This window comes from Alexandromys fortis, unplaced genomic scaffold, assembly GCF_014885135.2.
Source record: "Alexandromys fortis isolate MF-2015 unplaced genomic scaffold, M_Fortis_MF-2015_v1.1 scaffold_16, whole genome shotgun sequence".
Lineage (NCBI taxonomy): Eukaryota > Metazoa > Chordata > Mammalia > Rodentia > Cricetidae > Alexandromys > Alexandromys fortis.
Genome location: NW_026067893.1, coordinates 6,676,321 through 6,686,929, shown reverse-complemented (window position 1 = coordinate 6,686,929; position 10,609 = coordinate 6,676,321). Strand labels below are relative to the sequence as shown.

The following is a 10,609-nucleotide window of genomic DNA, read 5'->3' as shown; positions in this document are numbered from 1 at the left end:
TTTGATTCCATTAGTCAACATCTCTGTTTTTATGCCAATACCAAGCTGTTTTCATTACTGTAGCTCTGTAATAGAGCTTGATGTCAGGGATGGTAATGCCTCCGAGAGTTCCTTTATTGTATAGGATTGTTTTGGCTATCCTGGGTTTTTTGTTTTTCCATATAAAGTTGATTATTGTTCTCTCAATGTCTGTGAAGAACTTTTTGGGATTTTGATGGGGATTGCATTGAATCTATAGATTGCCTTTGGTAGGATTGCCATTCTTTCTATGTTAATCCTACCAATCGAAGAACATGGGCGATCTTTCCATTTTCTGGTATCCTCTTCAATTTCTTTCTTTAAAGACTTAAAGTTCCTGTCAAATAGATCTTTCACTTCCTTGGTTAGTGTTATCCCAAGATACTTTATGCTATTTGTGGCTATCGTGAAGGGTGATGTTTCTCTGGTTTTCCTCTCAGCATCTTTATCCTTTGTGTACTGATTTTTTTGAGTTGATCTTGTATCCTGCCACATCACTGAAGGTATTTATCAGCTGTAGGAGTTCTCTGGTAGAATTTTTGGGGTAAAATTATGAAACTCTTCATGAATTTGTGTGTCATCCTTGTGCAGGGGCCATGCTAATCTTCTCTGTATCGTTCCAATTTTAGTATATGTGCTGCCGAAGCGAGCACTCTACCTAGCATTCTATGGGGACTGGATATCTGAACTTTGTTCCTCACACTTGAGTGGCAAGTGCTCTATCCACTAAGCTACCTCACCAGTCCCTCATTTTTCCAGAGAGGAAACTCTTGGCTAATAATGTGATCATATAGAGACAATAACAGCATAAAACATACTAACAACAAAAGCTATCGATTGTCTTCAGAGTGAGATATTTAGGGTATTTTTGTTGTTGTTGAAATATGTTTATTCTTTTAGCTGATTCACAGTCATGCTTTAACATTTTCTGTATTTAATTAGCGGATATATTTAAGATACAATGATGGCATATGAATGCAGGAGCTGGGACAAAGTATTGATTTCTGAAACAGGGCAAATAAAAATGTTAAAGTCTATGAGTCTAGCAGAATATCATTAAGAATAATTTCATTGACTTTTTAATGTTTTTATTTTTATTTTTTGCCAGTCATGTTAGTTCTGTCCCAGGTCTCTGGGCTCCACATACTCTGGGTCCTGGCCTTCCAGGCAGTATCAGAGGTGAGCTCACTCTCATGGTATGGGCCTCAAGCTGGACTAGTGATTGGTTGGCCACTTCCACAATTTCTGCACCACCTTTAGCACAGCACATCTTGTAGGCATGACAAAGGTTCTGTGGCTGGATTTGTGTCTCAGTTCCTCCACTGGAAGTCTTACCTGGTTACAGGAGATGGGAGATGCTGGTTCAGGCTCTGTGTCCCCCATTATTTTGAGTTTTCCCTAGGGTCACCCTCCTAGATTCCTGGGAGTTTTCATTGCACTAGGGTTCTACCTCACCCCTGAAATGCCCCCCCAGATCTCATCATTCTCACCCTTCCCCCCACAATCTGATCACTCCTGTTCCTATTCCCACCACCTACACAAACCCCTCCCCCATCTACCCATGATGTCTATTCTCTTTCGCTTCATGGTGAAATTCATGCATCGCGCCCTTGAGCCTTCTTGTTACCTATCCTCTCTGGGACTATGGATTGTAGCTTAGTTATCCTTACATTACAGCTAATGTCCACTTGTAAGTGAGCACATGCCATGTTTGTCCTCCTGGGTCTGGGTTACTCCATTGTGCAAAATGTACCACATTTTCTTTATCCATTCTTTGGTTGAGGGACATCTAGGCTGTTTCCAGTTTCTGGGTATTACAAATAAGATTTCTATAAACATAGTAGAACAAGTGTTCTTAATGACATTCTGCTATCCTCATAGATGGGTGCCCAGCCAGGAACTGATGGAAATGAACGCAGAGACCCACAGCCAAACATTAGGTGGAGCTCAGGGAATCCTTTCGAAGGGTGGTGGAGGATTGTAGGAGCCAGAGTGGTCAAGGACACCACAAGAAAGCCATCAGAATCAACTAACCTGGGCTCATAAGGGTCCACAGAAACTTAACCAATAACTACGGAGCCTACATGAGTCTGACCTGGAGCCTGTATGGGTCTGACCTAGGTCTTGTGCACAGATGTTACAGCTGTGCAGCTTGATCTTCTTGTGGGACTCCTAACAGTGGGGGCAGGGTCTATCTCTGTCTCTGTTGCCTGCTTTGGGGACCCTTTCCTCATATCTGGTTGCCTTGTCCAGCCTTAATAGGAGAGGAGGTGCCTAGTCTTATTGTAACTTGATATACCGTGACTGGTTGATATCCATGGGAGGTCTGCCCGTTTCTGAAGAGAAACAGTGGATGGTGGTGGGAAAGGAGAGGTGGGGGAGAGGCTAGGAGGAGAGGAAGGGGGAAAACTGTGGTTGGGCTGTAAACAAACAAACAAACAAATAAATGAAAGAAAACATTAATGTTAAAACATTAGTATATAAAAGATGGGGTGTTCAATCATGCCTTTAGGTGTTTCTGGATGCCATAACTATTTCTCATAAAAATAAGCAATATAAAAACTCACCTGTACAACAAAAACTTGAACTGACATAGAAATTAGCACCGCTCACGAGGATGCACTCAATGGTTTCATTCTGTGATTAGAAACGAGCAAACCGGGGCAGGGTTGTAGCAGGATGGTAGAGCATCTGCTCATGTGTGTAGGGCTCCAGGTTCCACCCCAGCACCGTGGGAGAAAAAAATACAAAAGGAAAGAAAGGAACAGCTATTCCTCCTGATCATGACCTCCACAGCTTAACAACAGCAGGCACTCCCAAGTGCTTCAACCTTCCTGGGCATCATAACAGTACTCAGGCCGTTAAAAAAATCTCATTAATTAATTATAAGTATTAATTAAGTATATAGAAAACTGCTACATTTTTTAAAAACCTGCCTGTGAAGCACTACAAAATCCATTTCTGGACAATCTTCATTCCGATTTTTTTCTTGCATATATTTAAATATTTTCCCATAATGACTATATATCACTTTGTGACAAAAGTGGAATTGCCGCTGGGTCAAAGGCGACACATGCAGTGTGGAGAGAAGGTGAGCTTTGTGTTTTACAGACGTGAGAGCTGCAGCGAGGAGGAAAGGAACGTGGAAATGGAAAGAGATTCACGAGTGAGAACGAAGCCCCCGAAAGGAAAGAGATGCGATGGGGAATGACAAGAGGTAAAAGCATAATCGAGGAAAATTTCATATCCTGCACAGCAGTGATGGGCCAATTACGGTGCGGGGAAGTCGATATCCTTGCTGAGGGCTGACACGCGAGGAAATGAGCTCATTTTCATCTGGCCAACGCAACAATGTTCCAGCAATATAAGAAATAACTCAGAGAATTGTGAGGTTTGATAGAGCAGTAACTTTTTTTTTTTTTAAGGGAAATCATAAAGTTACAGTGCAAAAGAAGAATCATAGAATCCAGTGCTTGGAAGGTTGTGGCGGCACAGGATGACCTCAGCTGGTGTCAGTCTGTTTTCCAATGCCAGCATTCTGAATGGCACCCTGAAAATACGTGTGCTCATACACAATTGATAGGGCCCCAAAAGAAAGATGGCAATGAATAAAAAGGGTTCTGTTGACAATACCATTGGTTTTCATTGCTGTGCTTCTAAAAAACACTAAGGCATGAAAGAAAACGGGATGCTTGTTCAAAAGTGTCTTTGACACTCTTTTTTAGTGTGGGAGTGTATAGAGATGTTTACATGCATGTGTGATGGGAAACCTTTAGCCAATGGCCTTTGAGAGGCTGGACCAGGTTGGGTGTGGCCTTGGGTACCAAAAAGGTGTGAGCCGCCCACTGGGTTTCTCTTATCTCTCTCACCTGGATACTGGGTTTGGTTCCTGTTCCTGGTTCATGCAGAAGCTGGTGATCTGTGAGTTCCCCCTAAATAAAGAACCTCTTTATTATACTGAGTTCTGAGCTAGTGTGGGATTATTTTATTTGCATTCACCATCACAAGGAGGAGCTAATGGAGGGGATCTCCTTCACCCAGCACCATGCAGGCTGGGGATTGGGTGATGATGACCCTTCCAACTGGACAAGCCTGCTGTTGACTTACTTCTGCTCTCTCAGGTGGGGCTGAGATGTGAGGGGGAAGTGCAGGCCTGGGCAGAGGTCAAGTGCAGAGAAGGGAGGATCAAAAGGCTCTGGTGCTGTTTGCTTGTCCCAGACGTCTGCCAGAAGCTGCCTGGAGAGAGCAGGGGCCACAGAGCTGTGCTCTTCTGCGGCACAGGCCCTGCTGCCGTTCTAGAAGCCCTGGCTGCGGCAGTACAGGGGAACAAGGTCAGACAGATCCTCAGCCCTTTCCTGGCTAGGTGGAGTACAGCTCACCTTGTTAGGACAGAACGGGAATCCCAGCTTGGTTTCTCTGCCTTTCTATTTGCACAGGTGGGAAGGGGAATCAGAAGGTGGATACCAGAGTGGAACAGCCTGGAAACTGTTTATATTTTCCAGATGTATGTAGTGGTGACTGTTTGACTGTATGAGTTTCCTGAATTGGAAGGAAATTAATCTTAAGCATTCCCCCTTCCAACCCTGTATTTATTTTGGATTCTACTTCTTTAGAACTTTAACGTGAACCTTATCTCATTTGGACTAAGATCAATACTGGGCTTTACTTCCCTGGAACAAGGACAGAAAATGGCCCTCATCTTGTGTGCCACCTTGGCTAAAGACAGTTGCCACCTTGCTTGAAGATGGTGGCCATGTGGGAAGAAATCTGTGGCTAAGGCCAGACTCAGCAGAAAATAGTGCTACAATTGATTAGCAATGTCTGCCATGTTGCCTTCTATTTGGGGAAATGAGTTAAATGTTCTCATTCCTAACGATCCAGTTTGTAATCAATAGATGTCTAAAACAAAAGATCTGTCCTCTTTTCCAAGGCTCCGGAATCTATTGTATTGCCTTACTCCCTCCACAGTGGGCTAGCCTCCACTCACCTCTGAAGTGAACTTCTGATAACGTAGACATAAATAACCCTGCAGTCTCCAGCTATGCATATGGCTCTTCAAAATTCGGACCCCACCTTCTTCCCAGCTTTCCTCACTCCATGTACCTGAAGCCCAGCATGACAACCCTTTGTCTCACTGGGCCGTGAATTCAGTGCCCCTCCGTACCTCTTTGTCTCTGCAGCTGCTGTTTCTGGGCTCTGAGGCAACTTCATTTTCACTCATCCAAGACCCCATATGCCTCTTCCTTGGTGAGGTCTTTGTGTTCCAGGCCATCCGCACCTGTAGCATTGGCTTCCTTGGAAGATTCTGTTTATTTCTCCATCATTGCCTGTGGCCCTACAGACAGAAAACCAAAAGCACAGTGAGCCATTTCCCATCATATCATCAGCAGTAGAAGGTAGGGGTGGTTGTGCGAAGCCATAGCCTAGTAGGGGCCCCCGGCTCTCTAAAGATTTCCTCGAGGTTTTCTCTGAATCCATGTGGAGTTGAACAAGCTTTAGGAAGCGTGGTAAAGTGTTGGGTGACGTTTTACTCTTTGCTCTTTATTCGTTCGGCTTTTTGCATTTTACCCAGCTCCCAGATAAACCACACACAGATACTTATTCTTACTTATTAATGCCTACCCTAAGTTTGGCTTGTTTGTAGTCAGCTTTTATTAACTTAAATTATCCCATCTATCTTTGGCCTCAGGGCTTTTCTTTCTCTATTCCTGTCTATCTTTTCTTTTCTTCTTACTCCGTGTCTGGCTGTGTAGCTGGGTGGCTGGCCCCTGATGTCCTCCTCTCTTCTTTCCAGATTCTTTTCCCCTAGATTTCTCCTCATATTTTCTCTGCCTGCCATCCCCACCTCTCCTTTCTTCTGTCTTGCTATTGGCTGTTCAGCTCTGTATTAGACCATCAGGTGTTTTAGTCAGGCAAAGAGTCACAGCTTCACAGAGTTAAACAAATGCAGCATAAACAAAAGTTACACACCTGAAAATAATATTCTTCAACAGTAAAGTCGCTTGAAAAAATTGTTTTGGAGTCTTATTTTGTAGCCCAGGTCAACCTGGAATGTGCTGTGGAGCACGGGTTAGCTTCCAATTTGTCAATCCTCCTGCCTGTGCTTCCCAAGTGTTGGGATTACAGTGTATGGCACCACACCCCAGTCTTAAAGGATTCTCATTTGTTCCAGCCTGCAATGGACTGGACACAGTGTGCTCAGCTCAGTGATGGAAGTGGAGGGGGCAGTGACCGAACTTGCCTCAGAAACCTCCAAGACGCTAGGGTGAAACCACGCTACCTGGTGAGCTGAGCTGGCCTCTCCAGGTGGGAAACCTGGGGTGGGGATGGTGGAACCAAGCGAGAAGCTGCTCTGGAGGGCAGTGTGGGGTGGCAGGGGGCAGAGGTTAGAGAGGGCCCTGCTCCTGGGGTAGAAAAACAGCTCAAATTGGGCCTTGAAGGGAGGCTGGGGAGACTGTTCCTGTCAAGGAGCAGCATGAGTCTGGCATGAGCCACGCTTTGCCTTCGGAGAGGTATTTCTTATATATTCCTCAGACAGAGCCTCAGTTTGTGGGGACGAACAGTGATGCCATGAGGGCTTCGCTGGGGCCTTCATTGTCTTTTCCCCATAGCGGCTGTTGTTGACTTGTGGGCTACCTGACCTTGTTCATCGATGACTCCCAGTTGGATCCAGCCCTGTCTGGTCCTATCCCACCAGCTGAAAACCACAGGGAGGGAAGCTGCATTGATGCATTTTTTTCCTGCATTTTAGCTGTGCTAAAATAGTTGAGAACAAGCAGGTAACTTCGAGAGAATAGAAGCTTATTTGGATCATGGTTCTGGAGGCTGGGAAGTTCAAGAGCATGATAAAAGCATCTCTTCAGCATCTGAGGGCCTTCTTTTAAAATACAACATGTTTACTAATTTTTTGGAATTTCATATAGACCAACAATGTGTTTTGATCATTTTCACCCACATACATTCCCTAACTCCTCCCAGATCTACTTCCTACCCCCATCTCCTCCCAACTTTGTATCTTGTCCCCATCCCCAAATACCCAGAGTCCAATAGGGTGTGGGGCCATCTACTGGAGCATGGTCACCCCATCAGGAACTGCACCCTTAAAGGAACTTTCTCCTTGGTGCTCTCTTGCTATATTGTGATGTGGTGGGAGGGCTGGCATGGCCAGAGGGAGCTTGCTTTTGTAACAAAGGAACTCCTTCAGAAGCCTATAAAGCTACCAGCCTATGAGTGGATGAATTTGTTTGTCAAGGAGCAACTGGTGTAGCCCAGTCATTCCTCCAAAGGTCTTAGCTTTCAACACTGCACTGGGGCTGAAGTTCCTACATATGAACTTTTGGGGAGCACATTTGAACCACAGTAGAGGATGACTCTTTCTTGTAAAGCCTCCATTGTAACCTACTGTCTATCTCATAACTAGATAGGCCAAACCTCTTTTAGTACACAGGGAGGGAAGGGGGATCATGAACCCCCAGAACTAGCATGCAGAGAGAGAAGAAGGAGCTCAGGCTACCGTTAAGTATCCTTAGGACCCAACTCTCCTCAAGGACAGAGGTGGTTTAGATGCTTTATAGGGATGAAGAAGTACAGCCCACCAACTTGGGCCTCCCAGCACCCCCACCATGGAGGAAGAGAGGGTTTTCCATAGCATCTCCTGGATGAAAGCAGAGATGTGTTCTCTTAGCATCTACCTTATTAGATGCTATTAGAATTAGAATTAGGTAGGTAGAGTAGAGAGAACAGAATGCTGGAAGAAAGAAGCAGATTCAGGCAGAGGCTATAGCTCTCCTCTCCAAGATGGATGCAAGTTAAGAATCTTCCTGGTAAGACACCACCTTGTGATGCTATACAGATTAATAGAAATGGGTTAATCAAGATGTGAGAATTAGCCAGTAAGAGGCTAGAGCTAATGGGCCAAGCAGTGTTTAAAAGAATACAGTTTCCGTGTAATTATTTCAGGGCATGAGCTAGCCAGGCAGCCGGGAGCCGGGTGGCAGGACCGCAGCCCACCGCTCCTCTCTACAGTGATTTACAAATATCTAGCAGCATTTAAAAACATAAAAAAGAAACAAGTGAACTACATATGTTATATTTATTTTATCCAAACTCTATCATTTCCACATATAATAGCATGCTTTATCTACATTTCCTTGTTTGTCAGTGTATTGTGATAGACAATAAGAGCAATTCAAAGGAGGAAGGCAATGTGTGGCCTTCCAGCCACGGAAGTGTTGAGTCCTTAGGAAGGCATGGAGTGGAGCAGTTTCTACCATGGTGGCCTGGAAGCAGAATAACGGAATGCCAACACAAAGCTCTAAGACACAAGTTCTATTACTGAGGACAGAGAGAGCTGGGGACATAGCTGAGTGATACATCTTTTGCTGAGAACGTGCAAGGCTGAGAGTTCAGACCTCAACTCCACAAAAGAAGCAAGTAAACAAAAACATAAAGCCAAGCCCCATTCCTCCGATCTCCTCAAGGGCTATTTTGTTCATGGGTTTGGGGCGGGGCACTGGGTTTATCTGGATCCAGATGGCATTTGTTGAGAATTGATACATTGTTCTGTAATAAGCCCAGGCTGCAATACTGCTGCTCCATTTCGCAGGTGAGAAAAGTAGGGTCTAGAGCAGTGGTCTTAGTGTGTGGGTTCAGACCCCTTTAGTGATGACTGACCCGTCCAAAGGGTTTGCCTAAGACCTTGAGAAAATACAGATATTTTCATTATAATTCATAACAATAGCAAAATTATAGCTCTGAAGTAACAATAAAAATAATTTTATAATTGGGGTCACAGCAACATGAGGAACTATACTAAAGGACTGCAGCATTAGGAAGGTTGAGAACCACTGCTCTAGAGAGACCAGGTACAACTGTGGATGAAATGATTGGTTGAGTCAGGGGCCACAACACATGAGTACAAAAGCCCAAGAGAAGGTGCAGGGTATCCCACACGGCATCTTTCATTTGACTACTTTCTGTCATGTGCAGATCTATGGTTTATTCAAGGTTCTAGAAGGCGTGGTGTCCAGAGAAGAGAGTTTCAGCCTTGCCCACTTCTTTTACAAGCACTTGGTGAACTCTGCCCCTTGGAGAGCCATCCCTGCAGCAGGCCTGTTTGAGGATGGGCATGACCTCAATTCCTGTGGGAATCCCAGGAGGAAGCCAGTCCTCAACACAGCCAAGATGGCTCAGAGTGTGGTGGGAACAGAGGCTTGGGACCCCTTCCTGGATGCTGCTGGGCATAATGGGGTCTCACTTAGGGCCCTGGAGGGCCTGCCTCATTACAGCCCTTGCCTTAATATCTCTCTTATCCTCTGCCTCTTTTCAGCATATCCCAGAATCCATCCATCCACTTAATTGTCTAAAATGTATTGAGCACCAACTGTTTACGAGGCACTTGTTCCACCGCGGTGAGCAGAGTAAACACAGACCTGCACCTATGCGCTTCTTGTTCAAGATAGCGAGCGGTTAATCAAACACACACACAACTGTGTGGTTTTGCCATAATCAAAGGGAAGTCCAGCTGATTTGACATGGGTAAACGCTTTACCTGGGTAATTGGTATCGTTAAGGCTTCCCAGGTGTTTCTGAGAGCCGGCAGGACCAAGAACCACCATGGAAAATGGAGCCTGGAGGGGGAGCAGGGAAGTAGAGGTCGTGGGTTCTGGACCTGGGTACCCCTGCAAGTTTCCTATTTCTAGAATTGCATTGGGACATTTTGATACAGACCCACCAAAATGAAATAAAAATATGTACCGTTCTTTATTTCCATGCAACACAATCAGCAGTTTGTTGTCTTTGATCCCTTTCCACTTAAACAGTCCTCAGTTTCAGTACAGCATCTGGAAGAGGAGGAGGCTTAGTGTGGCCCTCAGGACGCTGTTCTTACACAGTACTTAGTAAGCAATGAGTGAAGTTGAGAACACAATATTAGATTAAAAATTAATATTTGAGTAGATAATATAGTCAGATGATTTAAACAAAAATGCTTAGAGGCTTGGGAGATAGCTCACTTGGCTGAGTGCCTGCCTTGAAAGCATGGGAACCGGGGTTCAGTCCCCAGAACCCAAGTAAAATGTTAGGTGTGGAAGCGTGCACTTGTAACACCAGCTGGGGAAGGTAGAGACAGGCAGATTTCTGGGGCTTGCTGGACAGCCATTCCCAGAGAGAGACCCCATCTCTAAAAACAAAGTAGACCCATACCTGTGGAGGAATGACATCTTAGTTAACCTCTGGCTTCCACATGTGCGTATGTGCATGTATATATGTACACATGTACTTTGCACACACACTCCCCTTCTCCTGGAAATTAAACCCTCGAGAATTTTTAGCATGAGAAACTATTCCCACCACCCAGTTTCCTCTGTATGTATTCACTGTCCCACAGGTTAAAAAGGAGAGTCCTTTTATCTGCTCATTTAGTTTCTTTTGAAAATGCAAGCAAACCAAGAGAAAGTCCCCCTCCTTCTCCACTTGGTTTAACACACAGAGGGTGATATTATAACACTAGCCCACACTTTGCTTTAAACAGGGTGCATCTTGGAGCCCTTTCTGGGTGAGTGCGCTAAGAGCTACCCCGTTCTTCAGTTTC

At 44.9% G+C, this 10,609-nt stretch overlaps 1 non-coding gene across 1 annotated transcript; it reads right to left on the bottom strand.

Annotated features, from left to right (window-relative positions):
* Positions 1-564: 564 nt before the first annotated feature.
* On the bottom strand, positions 565-671 carry LOC126506357 (U6 spliceosomal RNA). Its single transcript, XR_007593204.1, has one exon. It is a non-coding gene; the product is annotated as a U6 spliceosomal RNA (small nuclear RNA).
* Between the last annotated feature and the right edge of the window lie 9,938 nt (positions 672-10,609).